We start from the raw sequence: 22,308 nt of genomic DNA, 5'->3' as shown, positions 1-22,308 counted from the left end.
TACAATACTGTATTTAAACCTATTTCTGTTTTAACGCATAATACACATAATCAAGGAATCCTAACTGTTCTTATCCAAATTCGGATAAGAAGAATACATGACGCACAGAGTTAAGTTTGCAATGTGAAGATCCTTATCCAAATTCGGATAAGAAGAATACATGACGCACAGAGTTAAGTTTGCAATGTGAAGATCCTTATCCAAATTCGGATAAGAAGAATACATGACGCACAGAGTTAAGTATGCAATGTGAAGATCCTTATCCAAATTCGGATAAGTACTAGTATATCTATATTCAATATAAAGTCGTCTTCATCGTTATCCAAATTCGGATAAGAAGAAAAACAAATTGTACAAGGAGAAGTTTTTATGATTTCCTTTTCCGAATTAAAGTTACCAAACAAATATGTATATCAAGCTGCCTTATTATGAAAAACTAGAGTAAACATTAATTTTCTTATCCGAATTAGTAATGTGATTGATGATTTATTGTTGTTTATTTTACGTGGTAAATATTTCATGTTCATGCAAATTTGAAAGCAAATTATTTACGGCACATTGGGTTCTACATGTACATGTACAAGTACTTCATTTGTCATTGGTAAAGGCGAGTATGCTAGACTGCAGTAGAAAAATACCCTCTTACATGCCATTAAAAGGAACAATGAGGACCTCTACACTGATTGTTGCGGTTTTTTTTTTAGTTTTGGCAGAGCTATATTCTCATTATATTTATCGTTACAACAAATCAATGCGACTAGTTCGTATATTCACCAAATAGATAATTAAAGCCGTAACTTATATCCAGGGTTTGAAAAGAGGGGAGGGGCGTTTCACCTACCTAGAAAAACTTTGGATTTGAATAGGTAAAAAGTGTGGATGATGCAACAGTATACGAAGCAACTTACGAAGGTGGGGGTGATGCCCCCTCCCTTAAATCCGCCTCGGAGTGAAAGAGTTCTTAAAAAAGATATGACTCGGCATACTTTTTTAATTGAGTTTTGAATTTGCTTGTCTTTCTGTGTGTTTTCAAAGATGACGATTCGACCGAATTTAGTATTGTAGTTAAGATAATCAATACAAACTTTATTTCTATGATTATATGTAAAAACTGTCAAAATTTCTGTAAACAATGAAAATATTTAAGACCACTAATCAAAACCTGAACCAGATGCTCCACAGGGCGCAGCTTTATACGACAGATTCAGCATGTCAAAGAAGCCCAAGAATTCATTTTTTGTTAAAATCAAACTTAGTTGAATTTTGGACCCTTTGGACTTTAATGTAGACCAATTTGAAAACGGGACCAAAAATTAAGAATCTACATACAAAGTTAGATTCGGCATATCGAAGAACCCCAATTATTCAATTTTTGATGAAATCAAACAAAATTTAACTTGGACCCTTTGGGCCTCTTATTCCTAAACTGTTGGGACCAAAACTTCCAAAATCAATCCAAACCTTCTTTTTATAGTCATAAACCTTTTGTTTAAATTTCATAGATTTCTATTTACTTATACTAAAGTTATGGTGCGAAAACCAAGAAAAATGTTTATTTGGGCCCCTTTTTGGCCCCTAATTCCTAAACTGTTCGGACCTCAACTCCCAAAATCAATCCCAACCTTCCTTTTGGGGTCATAAACCTTATGTTTAAATTTCATTGATTTCTATATACTTAAACTAAAGTTATTGGGTGAAAACCAAGAATAATGCTTATTTGTGCCCTTTTTGGGCCCCTAATTCCTAAACTGTTGGAACCAAAACTTTCAAAATCAATCCCAACCTTCCTTTTGTGGTCATAAACCTTATGTTAAAATTTCATTGATTTATATTTACTTAAACTAAAGTTATTGGGTGAAAACCAAGAATAATGCTTATTTGTGCCCTTTTTGGGCTTCTTATTCCTAAACTGTTGAAACCAAAACTTCCAAAATCAATCCCAACCTTCCTTTTGTGGTCATAAACCTTATGTTAAAATTTCATTGATTTATATTTACTTAAACTAAAGTTATTGGGTGAAAACCAAGAATAATGCTTATTTGTGCCCTTTTTTGGCCCCTAATTCCTAAACTGTTGGAACCAAAACTCCCAAAATCAATCCCAACCTTCCTTTTGTGGTCATAAACCTTATGTCAAAATTTCATAGATTTCTATTAACTTAATAAAGTTATAGTGCGAAAACCAAGAAAATGCTTATTTGGGCCCCTTTTGGCCCCTAATTCCTAAAATGTTCGGACCTTAACTCCCAACCTTCCTTTTGTGGTCATAAACCTTGTGTTAAAATTTCATAGATTTCTATTCACTTTTACTAAAGTAACAGTGCGAAAACTAAAAGTATTCGGACGACGACGACGACGACGACGCAGACGACGACGCCAACGTGATACTAATATACGACCAAAAAATTTTCAATTTTTGCGGTCGTATAAAAATTAGTTAGAATAGATAATTCTGTAACCTGACTGTTTTAAATTAGCTTGAATATGATAAATAGTACCGTCAAATAATTGATGCAGCTCGTTGTTATGTATACATTAAGCATCTGATTACTTTATGTCGTTGTATGTTGCTACTTAAATCTTGTTTACATATCTATATATATATCTATATATATGTATATATATTATTTACACTTTACTTGTATATATACAAGTATATATAAAAATTATACATGTTATATATATAAACAAATTCTTTACCTTTTGTAAACGAAAAAAAAATATATGTTTAATTAATTTCCAAGTTAGACAAGAACAAGACTCGATCACAACTTTTTTCCTGATTCATATACGCATGGACAGATAAAATACTCTGACGTAGCTTTCCTTGTATTTCGGTGACCTAAGGTTGAATGACTTTTTGTGTTTTGTTATCGTAACAGCCTCATCTGTTTAGTATTCATGCCAATCATTATGCTCTCGATTACGCTGCACCTTTACTAGAGTGAAAATTAAAGCGGGAAAGGGTATACATAAAATTTATGCACGTCATGGACAAATCCCTTAATTTAATTTAGTATTACGAGAATTATTTTAAAAAAAATTTCAACAAAATAAATCTGAAGAGGTGTTAAGTTCCATCCTTGTTCGTCTGTATGTATACTAAGCCAAAAAAGTTTAGCAACACAATTATGAAATTTTATTTGATAACAAAAACTTAACAAAATATGATTTTAATGAAAATAGAATTAAATTAATTGAAGTCAGAAGCACCATGAATGTTTATCACTCAAATTCAGTAAGAATTTCTCGGGATGGAGCGCAGAAGGTTCAAAATGTGTAAATGGGTAAAAAGTTATCAAAAGTCAATATCTTGTCCATGCTCCCCGTGCATCGATGACGGATTGGCATCGTTTTCGCATTCCATTGGGTATCTTTCGAATTTGTCGTTGTGGAATTTCATCCCATTCTCTAATCAGTGTATTTTCAAGTTCTTGTAAATTTTGGATATCACCGTGATTTTCGCGAATGCGTCGGTTCAACAGATCCCAAACATGGTCGATTGGATTGAGGTCTGGGAATCGACTTGGCCAATCAAGAACGTTAATGTTGTTCGTTTGGAACATATTCATCGTCAGGCGAGCAGTATGTGGTCTTGCATTGTCATGTAGAAAATGGAATCCATTATGATTACGCTGGGCAAAGAAGGGGAGAACAACAGGTGTCAAGATGTTATCAAAATATCTCCTGGCATTCAATATCCCACGAACGATCACTAAATTTGTTTTACCACCATAATGAATTCCTCCCCAAACCATCAAACTGCCACCACCGAACCGATCCTTCTGCATCACAGTGCTTGCATGGTATCGTTCATTGTTACGACGCCATACCCGTATGCGACCATCGGCGAACTTCAATGTAAAGCAGGATTCATCTCTAAACATCACTGTTCTCCAGTCCATGTTAAGCCAGCGTAAATGGCGGATTGTCCAGACTAGCCTTTGATGTTGATGGTTAGGTGTTAGCTCCATTCCTTGATGTGGTCTTCGTGCATGTATCCCTAGTCTGTGAAGGCGATTTCTAACCGTCTGAGCCGAAACACGTACTCCAGTAGCTGCCCTGAGTCTATGGACTACTCGTGTGGCCGGAATAAACTTGTCATGTGTTGACGTTAATCTAAGGTAGCGCTCCTCCCTTGGTGTTGGTTTTTTGGGTCTACCAGATCGCGGTCTATCCTTTGAAGTTCCAGTTTGTCGAAATTTGTTTATTAGTCGCCAAACTGTTGCCCTATGCAAGTGAAATTGAGCCGCTACGTCGGCAACACTCGTTCCGGCATCAACCATCACAATAGCTCTGTGGCGGTCATTTTCGGGGAGGCCTGGTCGACGCCCCATGCAATGTTTGTAAAACTTATGTGTGTTTTTCTGACAAATGATGTGTTACTGAACGTCAGTGAAAAATAAATTTTAAATTTCGTGTTAAAGGTACAGGTAAAAAAGGTAAAACAACGATTTCACGTGCAAAGCTTAAATGGCGCGAAATCCATCAACTGGAAAAAAGGACGATTGTTTAAAATTACAGGTAAAACTGAAGATTATATCAATGATATCTAAAAAAAAAAAAATGTTGAAACGAAAAAAAAAAATGAAAAAAAAGTGTTGCTAAACTTTTTCGGCTCAGTATACATACACGTCGCCCCAGAATTGATTACCATATGCATTATCTATAATACTAAAAAGACGAGGTTCAATTTGTCAGCCGTCATCACGTAAAATCGACGAATCAAAGAATTCAACTTTATATACAACTAATATAGTACAAAGGTGTAGATTAAAAATTACATCACTCCAGGTCCTTTTGTTTTCCACGTAATTAACATTGCCAATAATTAAGAAGTTCCGGATCGAGTCCGATACCGATACCAATAGTATATTCACCTGTTACCTATTACTTTATCTGTACGTTCCGCATCTGACAGGCGCACCACCAAACGGTGTATTCAGGATTAATATACACGGGTCATAATCACAGGGTTGACACTTCTAAATTGTCAAATTGTTACCTATTGTAGTATTTTAATCAGTAAGACTTTCTAAGAGGTTAACAATACGAATTCTAAAAATCTGCACTAAAAATAAGGCGTAAAGGTACAGTTTTCAATTTGTCAGCGGGTATGACGTTAAACAGCGAATCAAAGAATTCAACTTTATTTATAACTAATATAGGACAAATCTGCTGATTAAAAATACCCCATTCCAGGACCTTTTGTCACGTTTCCAAATAATTAATATTACCAATAATTGATAAGTTCCAGTTCGACGGGTTCAAACAGAAAGATTTGAAAGCAGAGAAAACTGTGTATCTTTAAATCGGCATGCCTTTATCAGATGACAATACTAATACTAAAATAAGGCTTGCGCATAGTTATATACTTTAATTCAGTCACGAACCCGCGATACCACGGGTGTGCTCTAGTGTAATTTAAGTTTGCCTCATCCAAATGTTATGAAACTTAAACGGAATGTTTATTTCCACCAATCAATAATCAAGTGTGAATTTGGGTGTGCATAAACAGCACAAATCAAACATTGAATTCTGGTTGAAATTAGTTTATGCCCGCGTCACACTGTCCCGAATTTTACGCCGATGGCAACACGATTATTGAAATTTTCAAAATCGGTACTGATCGTATCCAGATCGGGCTATTCGTAGTGCCATCTTTAACCATCGTAGTACCATCGGCCACTTTTTCTAGCCTTCGGGGACAACTTCGGGAAGGGTTCTAAATTTTTTAACATGTTAAAAAATCCCCGAAGGTGCGTCCGATGTTGAGGGTTCGTATTGAGTTCGTATCACCATCCTCAACATCGTAATGTCATAGGGAATGCATCTTTGAACATCGTATTACTTTCGTGTTTCCATCGTTTCCATCGGGCAGTTTTGACATTACGATGTCTACACGAATGTATCACGAAGCTACCCGAAGGTCTTACGATGGCAACACGACTTCGTGAAGACCTCGAAATCCCGTCGTGTTGCCATCGAATAAAAGTACGAAGGTGACAAGATGGAACTACGACGGCAATAAATCTAGCTAAATGTAAGTTAATTTTCGCGCTAAAATACATTTAAAGTGCCATGCGCGATATGCACTGGTCAGTCTAATACGACAGTTAAGAAAGACGTTCCCAAAACATGGAGCTAATATCATATGATTCTATGAGAACAAGAAAGGCGACAGCGTTGTTTCTATTAATTCAAATGGACACTATATTTGTATATGATACATGCAGAAAATGGTAAATTGAATATGCATATTTGATATATAAACTATTTTTTTAGAAATCAATCAAAACATTCAGTAGCTGGAAATACCGTTAATACTGTCTTTAGAACCAGCAGGTAAAAAAATGAGCAACCAATTTCTTGTGTATTATGCTATTTCAAGGAGAAAAAACAAATCGGCATATAATTTAAATGCATCGTAAGCTGTACACGACGTCTTTTAGACATCGTATGGCCATCGCGACATCATCGTAATCCATCGTGTAGCCTTCGTGATCCATCGTGTAGGCTTCGGCTGAGATATGAAGCTTAAACACCCGTCTTCTGTTAACCTTCGTATGTCCATCTTTTGCTATCGTATATAATTTCGGCACCATCGTATAGACTTCGTTATTCATCGTACTTGCTTCGGTCACTTTTTGGTATTTTAACGAGATCGGGACCAACTTCGTACGAACTTTCAATTTTCGCATTCGGGTGTCCATCGTATATAAAAATCGAAATCGGGACAGTGTGACGCGGGCATTAAGAAAAAGCGCCCGGAGAAAAGAAATAGCGCCCGGGAAAGAAAATTAAGCGCCCGTGAGAAGAAAATAAGAATATTTTATAACAAAAATTGTTTTCCTGAATAAAAAAAAAATAAAAATCATTCCTTGTTTTGTCTAAAGTGTTGTTGCACTTTTACATTTTAGATTTCAAAATTGTATATAAGTAAGTAAGCCGTAAATATAAACAAGAGGAAATAGAAAAAATCATGATTGATATTGTCCTCGATCAAAACGTACTTTTCGATATTAAAAAAAATCAGTGCCCGAGGTCTAATACTCGCAACTGTATGGTGTCAACTCTTCAAAGTTTTGTATTTTATTAAACACTTTTGCATGAATTGAAACTGGAAGATCGAGGAAAGGTTTCAACATGCCTGTCATTAAGAAAAGTTAATTCACTGCTACTTGTCTAAAATCTAAAAATAAATCAATGTGCATAACTTATTTCATCGACATAAAGTTGTCTCATGCAAATACAATTTCTATATATATTCCCCAGGTGCCTTTTCTCTTCCCGGGCGTTTTTTCTTCCCCCGGACGCTTTTTCTTTTTCCCGGTCGCTTTTTTTTAACCCGGGCGCGTTTAAGTAGGACCCATTGTGATGTATTATTTCAATGCCTCAAATGTCTTAACACGCGGCTTTGTCTTTTTTGTGTTAGGCATGAAGAGATAATTTTGTTAGGTTTGAGCTGACAAAAGTGCTCTAGCAGTTCGTAGTATTACTATATCCGAATGTTGACTTCGGGTTACACTATAATATACTCGAGAAGGGGGGCACTTCCTATGTAACGAGAGGCAGGGATGAACGTTTGGAATAGGTCACTATTTCATAATCCATGATGTATGAAAAGGGTGAGAAATTCAGATTTTTTCACTTTTGTTTTCTGCGATCGCAAGAGTCTCATCTAAAAAAAAATACATTTAGTTCACACTTCTTCAAGACATTGCAGCATCCTTACCTTGCAATTTACGATGGTCCGCGTTGACAATTTAATGATGGCATACTCATAAAATATATACGTAAAAATATATAATTAAGAAACACGGAGCCACTAAAAGTAGGAACAGGAGGAAAGCTAGACCAAGCAAACAGCAGTGAGCGGCAGCAACGTTGTACTGGTACATCAGTAGTCAAGTAAAGAGCGGATAATTTTGATATGCCAAAATTGTGTATGTGAATCTAGTTGTCAAATATTTTGTGTAAACCGAAATATGCCTAAATTTGTGTATGTGAATTTTGCAAAATTAATTAGAAAAATATTTTGTATGTTTAAGAAAAAGAGAAGTAAATAAAATTAAAAAAAATAAAAAAAAAAAACCCTAAAGGATGCAGGCGCGGATCCAGGGTGGAAAAGTGGGGGTCCGTGGGTTGAAACCCCCCTTTTTTGAACGATGAATGCATTTGAATGGGGACTTGTAGTTGGATCACCCCCTTTGTCCTGAGTTAGGATCCCCCCATTTTAAAAAGCATGGATCCACCTCTGGGTTGTAAGTATAATTTTGACTGCTTTGTGCTAGCCTACCGTAGTTGCAGGACTTTATAGTGCTAGTACAATAGAACGCTGTCCGCAGGAAGACAACGGTCATCTCTAATTAAATTTGGGCTAGTCAAAACCAGATCTTGCAAAGCACTAGTTTTAAGTCTTAAATTTGACTTGCGGATTAATGATAGGAAACATTTATATAAGGACCAAAAGTAAAACCATTTTGACAGACACCTTTCCTTCTTTTCTTATGTGTCCTCCTATTAATAATACAACAGATATTTTCTCAGAATTTGCCGTTAAATTGAATTTGATCGCTTGTTATAGTTTAGTTTTTGTGTTTTGGTCTGTATTTCCTATACTGTATGCAATAGATCTACTATACTTGGTGTATGGAATGCTGTTAGGTGTACATTCTAGCATGTAGTTCATTGCTCAGTGTTTTGTGTTTTGGTCTGTTTTTCTTAAACTATAAGCAATTGGTCAACTAGATTTGTTGTATGGCAGGATTGTACGCTGTACATATCTGCCTGGCATGGTTATTTGGCCTTGACCTCATTTTCATGCTTCATTGGTCAATGTTTAGTTTTCTTGGTTATGTCTGTTTCTAAAAAACTATAAGCAATAGGTCAACTTATTTCAATGTCTCTTCAGTGATTCCAAGATGGCCAACATGAAATTGAAAATCCAAAGCTTTTTATAAGGATGAAGAGCTGTAAACAAAAAAGGACAAAAAAGTATGCCAAAGTCGGGCAAAGCTTTCCATTAGAGAGATAGATTCCTTAATTTTTAATTAGCAAACTTTAATAACACAAAATCTGTATTCTCATGCCAGTACCGAAGTATTGGCTGCTGGGAAAGTGATACCCTCGGGGACTATAAGTCCACCAACAGACGCATCGGACCAGTGGTAGTAATAACATAAATAAAGGCAACAGTAGTATACCGCTGTTCAAAATTCATAAATCGATAGAGAAAAAAACAAATCCGGGTTACAAACTAAAACTGAGGGAAACGTATCAAATGTAAGAGAACTACGACACAACAGAAACACAACACCGAAATGTAACACGTACAGAAACGAACTATAATGTTACAATTGCCATTTTCCACTTTGTACAGGGCATTTTATGAAAAAGTGGTGGGTTGAACCTGTTTTGTGCATGCCAAACCTCCCTCTTTAATGGAAGTGTTAATTTTAACATTAAAATGACAACATTAGACGACAGAAACGGTACCAATTTGTCTGCACCAGATGCACATTTCGACAATCAATGTCTCTTCAGTGATGCTCGAGGCCAAAATAATTGAAATCCAAAGCTTATTGAAAAAGCTATCAACCAAAAAGGACAAAAAAAGCCAGAGTCGGGCAAGGAATCAGAGCTATGCATGAGGGAGATACGGACATTCCTTAATTTTAAATTATTTCAAGAATTTAATAACAGCAAATTTTAAATAAAAATGCAAAATCCGAATTTTATGCCAGTACCGAAGTATTGGCTACTGGGATAGTGATACCCCCAGGAACTATCAGTCCACCAGCAAAGGCATCGGCCCCATGAAAAGTATTTTAGGGAACAACCATTAACAATTTAATTCATTCTTCAACGCTATCATGCAATCAAATTATTTTCTTCAAGGTATGGGGGAAATCAGAATTCAAAATATATATTTTTTTCTCTGATAGCTTGTTTTTCATCAGCTTAGGAATCAGAATAGTATTTTATGGAAAAAAAACATACCCCTACCCCCCTTTTCATTCGTTCCCTTAGTAAAGAAACATTCTCGAAAAAGTCATTTTCATTTTCCAGGTGACGTGTTGTCCTATTTGTGATTACTGTGTTGAAATACGCGCGAGAAACTTCGCGCCTTCATTTCTTAGTGCTTTTGCCCTTTATTAGTGATTTATTTAGTACACATTTTAGATTAGGAAGTTTAAAGGTTATCCATCTGCAATAAGTATTAACCGAATTTCTTTCTGTATCAGAGGTGGTTGACAGAATGTTCTGAACTCATGAATTATACATTTCTTGAGACATCAACCTTGTAATTTCTCCATCACTGGTTGATTGTACAGAATTCAAGAGTTATATCAATATTACAATAAAGTAATTTTTAATGGATTAAAAAAAAAATTCATGCAAATAATCATGGTATATTAATTATGATTATATCATACAATTTAGAATAATTATTGTCCTTGATGAAAGGCTCTGCAGATGTCAGTATAATGGTAATCTTTAGTTATAGCATAAAATTGATAAAGGGGCAAAATTGAAAAAAAAGATAATAAGAAGAAGTGACATGTAGCAAGTTTACTAATACATATATGTTAGAGTAGAAAATTGAGGTCATTAACGAATCTTTTCTCACACGCTATCAAAGTGACATGTTAATGAGGTTAGATAAACCAGTTCACATGATTATCTCATGAAATATGATGTTTACGTTTTTTGAGGAACAAACTTAAGACAAACCTATGAATTTTGTTGATTTTCAAGACATTTTTGTAATAAATACTTAGGCAGTGGTTAACAGGTTTATGAGGTTAAAACCAATTTCATCATTTTGAAAAACACTTGTTCTTTCATTTTGATTTGAGCAGATATGAGTTATGTAGGTTAAAACAATAAAAGAATATAAGGAAACTATTGACTTTGTGATATACATGCTAGTTCAGTATTTGATTTGTAGCAAAGATTTAGCATTTATTTTCAATTAATATTTTAATTAATAAGGGAACAACCACTGAACTTCAAAAAAGGGGGGATATTTTTTTTTATAGTCCCCTACCGACGAAGTCGAAGGGGACTTTATGTTTTTTTCTAGAAAAATATTCTTATTCCCAATATGCTGGGGGGAAAAAGCAGGCCAAGCAGATGATAAAAAAAATATATAGTGAATCCAGATTTACTTTATTCCCGAAGGGTTTCTCATCACTTGGCGTCCGCCGTTCGTCGTAGTCCGTTATAGTCCGTCGTCGTCGTTTGTTTTTTTTTCTTCTAGAGAACCACTGGATGGAATGAACCAAATATAGCAGGAATGTTCCTTATGAGGTACTGACTAAGTGTTGTTACTTTGTAGCCGATCCATAATCCAAAATGGCCGCCTGCGGAGGGGGGGGGGGGGGGGGAGGGCGTAGTTTAACATATTAGGACCCTTCGGATAATACATACAAATGTCTTTTTTTTAAGAACCACTGAATGGAATGAAACCATATATAGCATGAATGCTCCTTATGAGGTGTTGACTAAATGTTGTTGCTTTGTAGCCGATCCATCATCCGAAATGGTCGCCACCGGAGGACTTAGTTTAACACAGGACCCTACGGGAAAAACATAAAAATGTCTTCTTTTAGAAAACCAATGAATGGAATGAAACCAAACATGGCATGAATGTTCCTTATGAGGTGTTGACCAAGTGTAGTTACAACCTTATTCATATATAAAGTTCTCCTATCCCCACCCCAAAAAATGAATAAATATCAAATAATTTTCATTTTAACACATATTTAAATTGATTGATTGTTTGATGCTAATATGTAACGCCCGGTGACAAATATTTCATTCATTTTTATAAAACACGAGTTTAAAGTCAGGTACATAACTACGAGATGTGATATGATTGCCAATGAGGCAACTACAGTATCCACCGGAATTCAGATATGAAGAAGATGTAAGCAATTTAGGCAACCGTAAGGCCTTCCACACAAATGACAAAACAAGATGTTATAGAGTCGTCTATAAAGAGCTCGACATTAGAAGTGTGAAGCAATTCAAACGAAAAAAAACTAACAGTCTTAATCATACATCACAAAACAATTCACAAAATATCAAATATGAGTCGAGACATGAACCAACGACAACCACTTAAGGCTCCTGACTTGGGACAATCACATAAATAAATAGGGCAGGGTTAATATGAAAACGGAAATGTGGCATCTCTACAGGAGAGCAAGTTACACAGAAATTAACAGCTATAAGTCATTATATGGCCTTCAACGATTAACACAGCCCAAACCGCATAGTCAGCTGTAAAAGGCCCCGAAAAATCGCGATTGTAATACAATTCAAATGATTAAACTAACGGCCTAATTAATGTACAAAAAAAATAACGAACAACAAATGTGAAACGTACATGTACAAAGCAACAAACGACAACAACGACAATCCTGACTTGGGACTGGCAAATACATACACAATGTGGAGGGTTTAAACATGTTAGCGGGATCCCAACCCATCCCCTAAAATGGGACAGTGGTGTAACAGTACAAAATATTTTTGAGCGCTCAACCATCCCCGAAGCTACGACAGTGGTGTAACAGTACAATACAAGAACAACCTGCAAAAATCAGTTGCAATTAGATTAGTTCAAAAGATCGGTACGTGACACACACAAAAAAACTAACATTAAGACAATAGACATAAAGAACCGAAATAATGGTATTTGCATTTACTGAAGTATCAATCAGTTAACAAACAACGAATTTATTAAATACAAAATAACATAGTCTGACAAACGTCTGGTATACGTTGTATAAATTCATATAGATCCAAATACAATGAAAGTTTTTGAAATGAGGTTGATCCGAAGGTTTTGACCATCGAAATTTTGCAATAGCAATAATATTTAGGACCAGAAGATTTTCTTCGAGGACCACAAGAGAAAATGATTCTGATAACTTTCCGATATCTTTACTTTATTTCAAAGTAATCGATCAAGTTTGGTTACTTAAAAACAAACGTGGATGTCCTTATTTATCATATTCCATACAAACATTGACGAATTTATTCTTTAAAACCGATTGGGGGGGGGGGGGGGGGGGGAGGGGTACCCTGATTTGTTTAGCAAAATTGAGTTACAGGAAAGCACAAATGCGACAACTGTCCACAAGAGACCAACATGACACAGACATTAACAACTATAGGTCACCGTACGGCCTTCAACAATGAGCAAAGCCCATACTGCATAGTCAGTTATAAAAGGCCCAGTTGAAAAAGGCTTAACTCATCAGATGGACAAAATACAAGTGGAAGTGGCCGGGTACTTGTTCATCCCGGCAACAAACAGACACTAGGAAGAGATCTGAGAGTACTCGTAGTTATCTAACAGCTAGTTCAAAGCCAATAACAACTTATTAAAAAAATCATGCATCTAAGACTAAAATGAAGTCCGTATAGTGCGAACAAGCACAAGAAAACGTGCTTGTTCACACTATACCAACTTCAAACGAGAAAACAAACGGCATAACTAACAAAAAAAAACTAAAAAAATCTTCTTATATTCGACGGCAAATTTTTGTTTTGTTTTATTGATCTTCCGCAGAATTTCCCCAGAACACGTAAAGATTCTTCTTTAAACTCTACACTAGAAGACATTCTAGAGATGTGCAGAAGAAACTAATGAAACACGTCCCAGGTATCCTACACAATTCTTGGTTCATTGAAAATACAATTTTGTTTAGAATAATCATTTTCTGATATCATCTATACTATTAAACGAGAAGACCACATTTTTGGTGTCGCTTCTCCTCTTTCCACAATAAATTAATCAACACGCCTCTGTGTCCTATAGGTACAGTGCATAGTCGCATTTGTCATCCATTCATATGATTATTCAGATTGAGTTATTTTGGGAGAAAAACGAGAAAAGGGCATCCGGATATTGCCCCGTCATTGGACAAAATTTTAAGTCAGATTATACTTCCGGTTTGCGTTTTTCTATACTTTGAACATACATATTATACTACGAATAAAGTGTATTTTCAGAATTCTATCTGCTATCATTTTCAAGTTTACTATCCACGGTGGTCACAGAGTTTATTAAATAGGGAGGGTCTGTATACTATATCAATGACCACCATGGATCGATTAGAAAACTTAGAATTGAAAGTAAATACACTTTATTTATATATAGATACAGATAAGCGCTAAAATTATTCATGTGCACTTTTGATACCTTTTCTGAATTCAGTCATTAAATCTTTTATAAAATTTATTGATTACAAAAAAAAGAAGATGTGGTATGATTGCCATGTTGACAACTCTCCACAAGAGACCAAAATGACACAGAAATTAACAACTATAGGTCATCGTACGGCCTTCAACAACGAGCAAAGACCATACCGCATGCTCAGCTTTAAAAGGCACCGAAATGAAAATGTAAAACAATTCAAACGAGAAAACTAGCGGCCTTATTTATGTACAAAAAATGAACGAAAAACAAATATGTAACGCATAAACAAACGACAACCACTGAAGTACAGGCTCCTTACTTAAATGTTCATAACATACTAAATGTATATTCATATTGAAATTGATAGAAAACCACATTGGGAATTTTGGAAATAAAGGAGGAGGGATTAAAAAAAACATTTTCCTGTCCCCAATAACCTACGGTGCATTACGTTTGCGCGCATTACCATTACATTTGCGCGCAAAAATCATTACGTTTGCGCGCAGTTTTTGATTACAATTGCGCGCATTTTTTTGACAGGTAAACTCAGGTAAAATACTATACTACTTATTTATTTATAATTTGTTCAATTATTTACAAGTATAAGTACTCATTCCGTTAGTCCCCTTCGTCCCCTGCTCACCAAAGATGAGTTGGAAGTGGGATTTCGAGCAAGGTGAGTCCGTTTTGTTATGCACAAGCACTAAATCGTAGAAATATATACAGATAAAAATGTTAAAATTCTATAACATAGCTAATCTTAAAGGTAAAAGTATTGATAAATTCATTACTTTACATTTCGGTACGTGCCGAAACTCCATGTTTGTGTCTTGGTCTAATTTACTAACCAACTTAAATTATTTACTAATTTTAAAAACGATCACTATTCGTTGAAACACTTTTCACTCTGAAATATTCGCAATGAAGTTACATGTATGTCTTTTAAAGCTATACTACGGAGTTCATAATGATCACTTTATAATTTATTTTAGAATTCAATATGAACAATATATAATTTGAATTAAGAAATACTTTCAAAATTAAAAAGTGATAGTCATATTTATTATGAAAATTAAAAAAAACATATAGTCAATTAAAATTTAATTTAATTTTTATTTATATTTTTACCTGAGTTTACCTGTTAAATGAATGCGCGCAAATGTAATCAAAAGCTGCGCGCAAACGTAAAACATTTTAATCCCCAAATGCGCGCAAACGTAGTGCGCCCTATGATACTTATGATACGATTTATGATACTTTTGCTGAAATTCTCCAGTCATTCAATATTTCACAAAATTATTCCAACAACACTTTACATACTTTAAACTACGCTCTGAATGCCCGCGATTTCGCGGGTGTGTTCTAGTTGTTTATAATTAAAGGATGGGAAAGGTATACGTGTTTGCAGGGGATAGGAACGATTTTTCTAGTATGCACATCTAGATTTGAACAAAATCAAATAATAAGCTAGTTTGATTTTTTTACTAAAATAAATTACGATATCATACTGTCACACCACTTGTGAACCTCGTCCTGAAAATGTATGAACTATTATTCACTGAACGAAAAACAAACAACATTCAACCAATCTCTGCGAAACCCGTACAAAGCTCTGCAGTCTAGTTGTTTTTTATGCCCCTACGATAGGATATGGTAATTGTGGTAATCGATCTGTGCGTCCGTTCTTCTGTGTGTCTGTTCGTCTGTTTGTCCTGAATCAGGTTAAAATTTTGGTCAAGGTAGATATGGTGAAGTTGAAGTCCAATCAACTTAAAACTAAGTTCACATGTTCCCTATGATATGATTTTTCTAATTTGTATGCCTGATTAGAGTTTTGATCAACATTTCTCGGTCCACTGAACATAGAAAATGAAAATGTGCATGGGGTATTTACTATGGACACATTCTTGTTTTTTGGATGTCTCCAAAGGCTCCCACTGACTTTGAAAGTGTTTAAGCACCCTATATCATGTTCCACCTACATGTATGTCTGATACCCAAACGGTAATTGCAAGTTTATTTTTACATAATATTCTTTCTGCTCTTAAGCTTGTTCTAAACGTAGCTCTCAGTTTATTGCGTCAATAGAGGAAACGTACGGAGAACGCTGGCGGTATTTCTATTTTACCTACAATGACAAAATCGCGAGGATCTGTAATGTCATGCTTGGTCAATTAAAAGCAGTTTATTAACATGTAGAGCATCATCCTATAGTTATAGTGTAAGCATTGTCCACAATTCTTGAGAAAAATTATGCCCGAGGCTCTTTGTCTTGCCTGAAAACGACACGAACATTGCTGTCAAATACCGCTTACGTTTCGGGTATTTTATGCCACTCATCCACGTAGTTGTTGAGGATGCGCAACCGATATATATAAAGTTCACATTTACAAAGAATCCTTGCAAGAGAATTTACAATTAATGTTCAATCTTTGTTTGTTTTGTTTTTGTAAAGATTTGGTTATGCTTAAATAAGTAAACAAAGAAAAGACACAAAGGCTGATTTAGGCCCCCCCTTTTTTGGGAAAATATTTGGTTGCTTATATAGGGAATCACTGAAGCGTGACTGGAGAGGGCCCCCTCTTAGGCAGTCAGTGGGTCCCACTTATGAAAATTTCTAGATCCGCCAGTGAGACATGCACAAGAGTGTGTATGACAGCGTGTATTGTTTGGAATGTTTAAAAGGCAGAACAAACGGGAAAGACCATTACAGTCCTCAGAAATTACAATGCGAAATGTTTTGAAATTTTGCAGGAATGTTTAAGAGTCGGTTCTGCATTAAGGACAACCCGTCCAAAATCTCGGACCACGGATAAACACACCTTTAATTAAATGTCCGTCACTCTTGAGTTTGACAAAAAATAATATCAAGTTACTTTAAAATTTAAAATTCTAAGGGTTGGCGAATTTTTTTTTTTCTCTCTCATTACTTCTTTTTTTCACGACTTTCCTTCGATGTTTCATATCCTTTCTGCTAAACCCTCGCCTTATGTCAGTGTTCCAAAATGTAACGAAGTAGAACATTTAAGCGGTATATTATTTTTATTCTTCACTGAATAATTATTATGAAATATCTGTTCCATAAGGAATAATTATAAAGAAATTTTACATGATAAAGGTTTCGAAGAGACGGGTTTTTTTTTTTTTATAAGAAATCAATATACGGGGTTATCATTACTATATAGTTTAAACGCATGATTTAATTGATACACAGATAATTATTAGATACAATACAATACGTTGCCGGATAGTTTTTCTGCATGATTTTTTATATAAAAAAAAGAAGATGTTGTATAATTGCCAATTTTAGTCGGGTCAAGGTCTGGCCAGAACAAAGTTGAAGAATATTGAGGACACTAAAGCTCCAAAAAAGATGCACGGTTAAGGTTATATGCATGCAGGGATACGAAAATCCTTAGTCTATAAATAATGCACCCAGATACATGATGACATTTTCTTTTTGTACTAGTGGGTTGAATTTAATTTGTCACTGTATCGGTTATAATAAAGTTAAAGAAATAAAATCGAACGTTCTTGATATCAATACATAGAATTATTCGTAAAGATTTAGTTATGAGCGGGAAAAGGAGAGTAGAACATTAGCCTAACTTGCAAAATTGATATATGAAATGAGTGTTATTTATATAAATAAACTTATGACTATCCTAAGACCATCATAAGACACCGCTCGTGTAGTCCTAACTGTATGACCAACGGTAAATGATGTCCTAATTGAGGACCACTTTGTGAAATTTACTTAGGACTTAGATATGTCTCAAGACAACCCTAAGCCATGTAGATTGTAAGTCCTAAGACAGCTTTGTGAAACTGACCGCAGATCAGACCAGATTGACATTTCTTATTTCGCAATTATATTAACCTAGTGATGTCTGAGTTGAATGGAAGGAACATGATATTTGTTATGCAAATGACATTAGTCAACCATTCTCGACCGTTAGCTTAATTGGCATTTTCAACTTTTTTTTCTATACTAGCGTCACTGGTGAGACTTTAATAGCCGAAACGGGCGTCTGGTGCAAATTACTAAATTTTAATCCTGTAATCACATGTTATATCAATAAAACGTACGTGTTGACTATAACATTCCTTCACTTCTTTCATATCCCAACTATCACATCGGTTTAGTGGTAACCATTAAAATTTACACCTTGTTTGTAGACCGCTGTTTTTTCATTTACCTTTCGCCGTTTTTTTTTTGGCCATGGGTTTCCAATTTTTCTTTGACTTACACGATTGAAATTTTTCATGTGATAGCTACCACCTCTTTTCTTCTTTCCACTTTTTGCTAATAATTTTATGTCTAATGTGTAGATTTTGTTATCATAGTCTTTTAACTATTATCTTTTTTTATAAATATATTCATATTTAATGTTTATTATTTTTGACATATTGTGTATACCGGGGAACAAATGCAAATAGCTTTAAATCACTTGAATGCATTTAAATAAATGTGAAATCACATATCAATCTTGAATTATTATTTATGAACAGTTTTTCCCAGCCAACTGTAACAAAACATGATATTTAAATCGATATACGATTTATCTCTCTTTTATAACATGTATAAATAATCAACAAAATGATTAATTGGTGTGTAGTCCACACAATCGCCTTGTCGTACGAATTCTTTGTAGTCTGTACAATAAACAAACGAAGATTGAATATGTTAATTGTTTTAGTTTTTATTTTGCTGTTATTATACGTTTAATACACGATATGATAATTTTCAATATTTAGTTTTTTACACACATAAACTGTTATGATTGCGGTTATTTTGTCTCATTATTGAATGGACCATATTATGGTTTCTTTCTTCATAGTAATAAATCTTTGGATATTTCCGTCTAAATAAGACACAGGAGGCGAAAATTTCTACATCTTTTGTTTAGCTAAGCATCATATTTACTGAAAATGTATTGATCACAGAAATATGCTTGCCGTCAAAAATAACTTTAATTTTAACGTTTTTAAAAAGGCTTGGCAAATGTGACAACATATGGATGTTTTGTTTTTGTTTTTTTCTCTCTAATGCAAGTGCAACTTTTTGAATATGACAGCATTGTATTTATATAACTTTGAATCACAAGTTATCTTCCTTTTATCGCAGATGAAACACCTTCTATATGTTTACAGTAAACAATATCCAATTAGTAGAACAACTGCTCAGGGTTCTCCCTTTTTATGCCGGTCATGTCTGGATCAATCTGGATTTGTAATTTAGTATTACTGGGTCAATGTCACTGCTGGAGGGTTTTCCCTGCTGTCACAAGCGTACTAGTCATCACCGTTGTGTTGACATAAAACATCACTGATATATCCATAATAAAAAAATAACTGTTCATAACGCGTAGAATTATTTAAAAAAAATGTTTTGCCTAGAATAGATAATTATATAACTTACGTCAAATACGCTTAAAAGTATTAAAAATAAACATCCAGTTGTGTATGTATTGACAACAGTTTGAAGTTCAATATCTTTAAAGGTAATTTTCGACGTTACATATGACAAATTAATTGTACATTTGTTAGATATTTTTTCCATATTGTTCAATGTTTTCAGCAGTTCGTTTTTATTTATATAAGGTTTGTTTACACACGTGTTTTTTTGTATGTTATGTTTGGGATTCAGTCGACTGTATTGCATAACTCCTGTGTGTTGTTTCTGTTTTTTTTTTTTTTTTTTTTTTCGTTTTTGTCATGTTGTTGTCAATTTGTTTTCGAATTATAAATTCGACGTTTCTTTGGTTTTTTCCCCCTATAGGTTAACAATTAGACGTATAAAAATATTGTTTCACAATTGTAAAAAAAAATAAAACTATTTTGAGTTCCATTTGAACTGCAAAAGGGATGAAGAGACGAAAATCGAAATTATTAGTCAGGAAGAAAACAAAACTTTTGCATACAATTACTGTTCACGAGAACTGTATACACATATGTTAATTGTCAATTAATCTCATTTATTCGATGCCCTGGTAAAGCCGTAGTCTTTACATGACACTATCAGAAGAATAATAATCACAAAATAACGTTATAATCGCCTAATCAATACATCAATTCGGACTTAAATGATTGCAGAACACACTCTGTGTTGAGCTTTATTTAAGTGACGTATACAACATTGATAACATTGCGACATATTTTTGTTTTTTAAAATGGTTAAGAAGTATAAACCTATATCTTAGCGTCACAAATACATGTCGTTTTGCGATCATTTTAACGCTAAACATCACACGTTATATTCAACACGAACTTTTCTTATTGAAGGTCATGATTTTCCCTGTCAATATTGTTCTTTGACACAGAAACCCTAAAATGCATGTATGCTGAAATGTATGGGGTTTTCTTTCTCGAAAAAATGCATTCCATTTGAAAACAAACGTTCAATATGGTTTGAGTAATTTGTCTTTTAAAATTATGACAATACGATTTAAATGTACCCATTTGTATCTTCATAGAATATAAATAGTAAAAAAAATCCGAACATAATAAAGACATTTGTCAAAAAAGACACGTAATTGTCAGTGTCTGGCTGTACAACGGCAAAACCGGATAAATCCAACTTACTTAACTTAACAATAAGTAATAAATCATAAGCGTCACTATCACAAATAAAAGCTGCAAACAACAAAGTTTTAAAGACTAGTAGACAGAAACTATTGTATATGTAATATGTAAGTACATTTGCATTTTTATCAATTTATCAAATTATATTGTTTATAGTACATGTAGCTGTGTATAATGTGTTCCTGGTCCGTGTATATCTGCGTCCATTCGTTTTTCGTTTTGAAATATCAAAAACAAAAAAACAAAACAGTGGCGTAGCTGGGTCATTTTTACGTGTACGCCCGAACCTTGGCGAGGGATATGAGGGATATGAGGGGTTCCAACGCTCAATGTTATAGCACCTACTGGAAGTTGGTTCAAAAGGAAAAGCTATCGAAAATTTACTATAATGATTCCTGTCAGTAAAAAAATCATTGAAAGCAACATACTTTTGAATCTAAATGGTTTATTTGTTTTGGTTAAATTTTGTAATATGTTAACTTATTCATCGTGTTAAGCTGGAAATTAGCCTAATGGACATTGGTTTTAGAGAAAACGTCCAAACCAATATTACTTTTAAATAAGTTTAAAGGGTGTCGTGAGTGAGCATTTAATCGACAAAAGCACCTTTTAATGAACACGAAAAAAAAAGTATTTCTAAGAGAAGCAATATAAAAAAATTCGGGAACACCTAGGATTTCTTCCCAAAAAAGTGAATCAATTTATCATTCCTTTAAAGGGATTTAAAAATAAGTCGAAAATTTTCTTTTGATATTTTTTCTTGAACTGGAATATTTCACGACAATCTATGAAGAATTTATAAATTGAGCATGTAAAACAATTAATTGCATAAAGAAGATCAAAGAAGAGTCCGGCTATCTGTCTTTCAGAAAAGAACAGAAAAAATGAACGAAAACAAATGATTTCAAAATTTTAGCTTTAGACATTAGTCATAGAAAAAGCTTCACCAGCATTTTCATAAAATTCGATGAAGGTTCGACAAGAAGTTATATAATGTTGTTGAGAAATAACAAAATGTAAGCCCAAACTGCGACCATTATTAATAGCAGAAAGAAATACATTTTGTCCTTAAAATGCGGGAAAATTTAAGATAATTGCATTATATTGATCTGAATACTCTTTTGATCATAAACAGTTTCTGTCCAACTTTCGTAAAATTTCACGAAGAGTCATTCAAAATATAAAAAAGAAGATGTGGTATGATTGCCATTGAGACGACTATCCACAACAGACCAAAATGACACAAACATTAACAACTATAGGTCACCGTACGGCCTTTAACAATGAGCAAAGCCCTTTCGCATAGTTCAGCTATAAAAGGCCCCGATAAGACAATGTAAAACAATTCAAACGAGAAAACTAACTAATTCAAAAGACTTTATCCACATATAGAACCTGAATATTGACGCCGCTTTGTCTCGCATTTAGGACATAACTTACAGGCTCGACAAAAAATACAAACAGCATATCAAATCTGAGCAGATAGTGAACTGCTTTAAATATAAGAAA

The sequence above is a fragment of the Mytilus galloprovincialis genome, chromosome 7 (assembly GCF_965363235.1).
Source record: "Mytilus galloprovincialis chromosome 7, xbMytGall1.hap1.1, whole genome shotgun sequence".
Taxonomy (NCBI): domain Eukaryota; kingdom Metazoa; phylum Mollusca; class Bivalvia; order Mytilida; family Mytilidae; genus Mytilus; species Mytilus galloprovincialis.
This window is presented reverse-complemented; position numbering follows the sequence as displayed.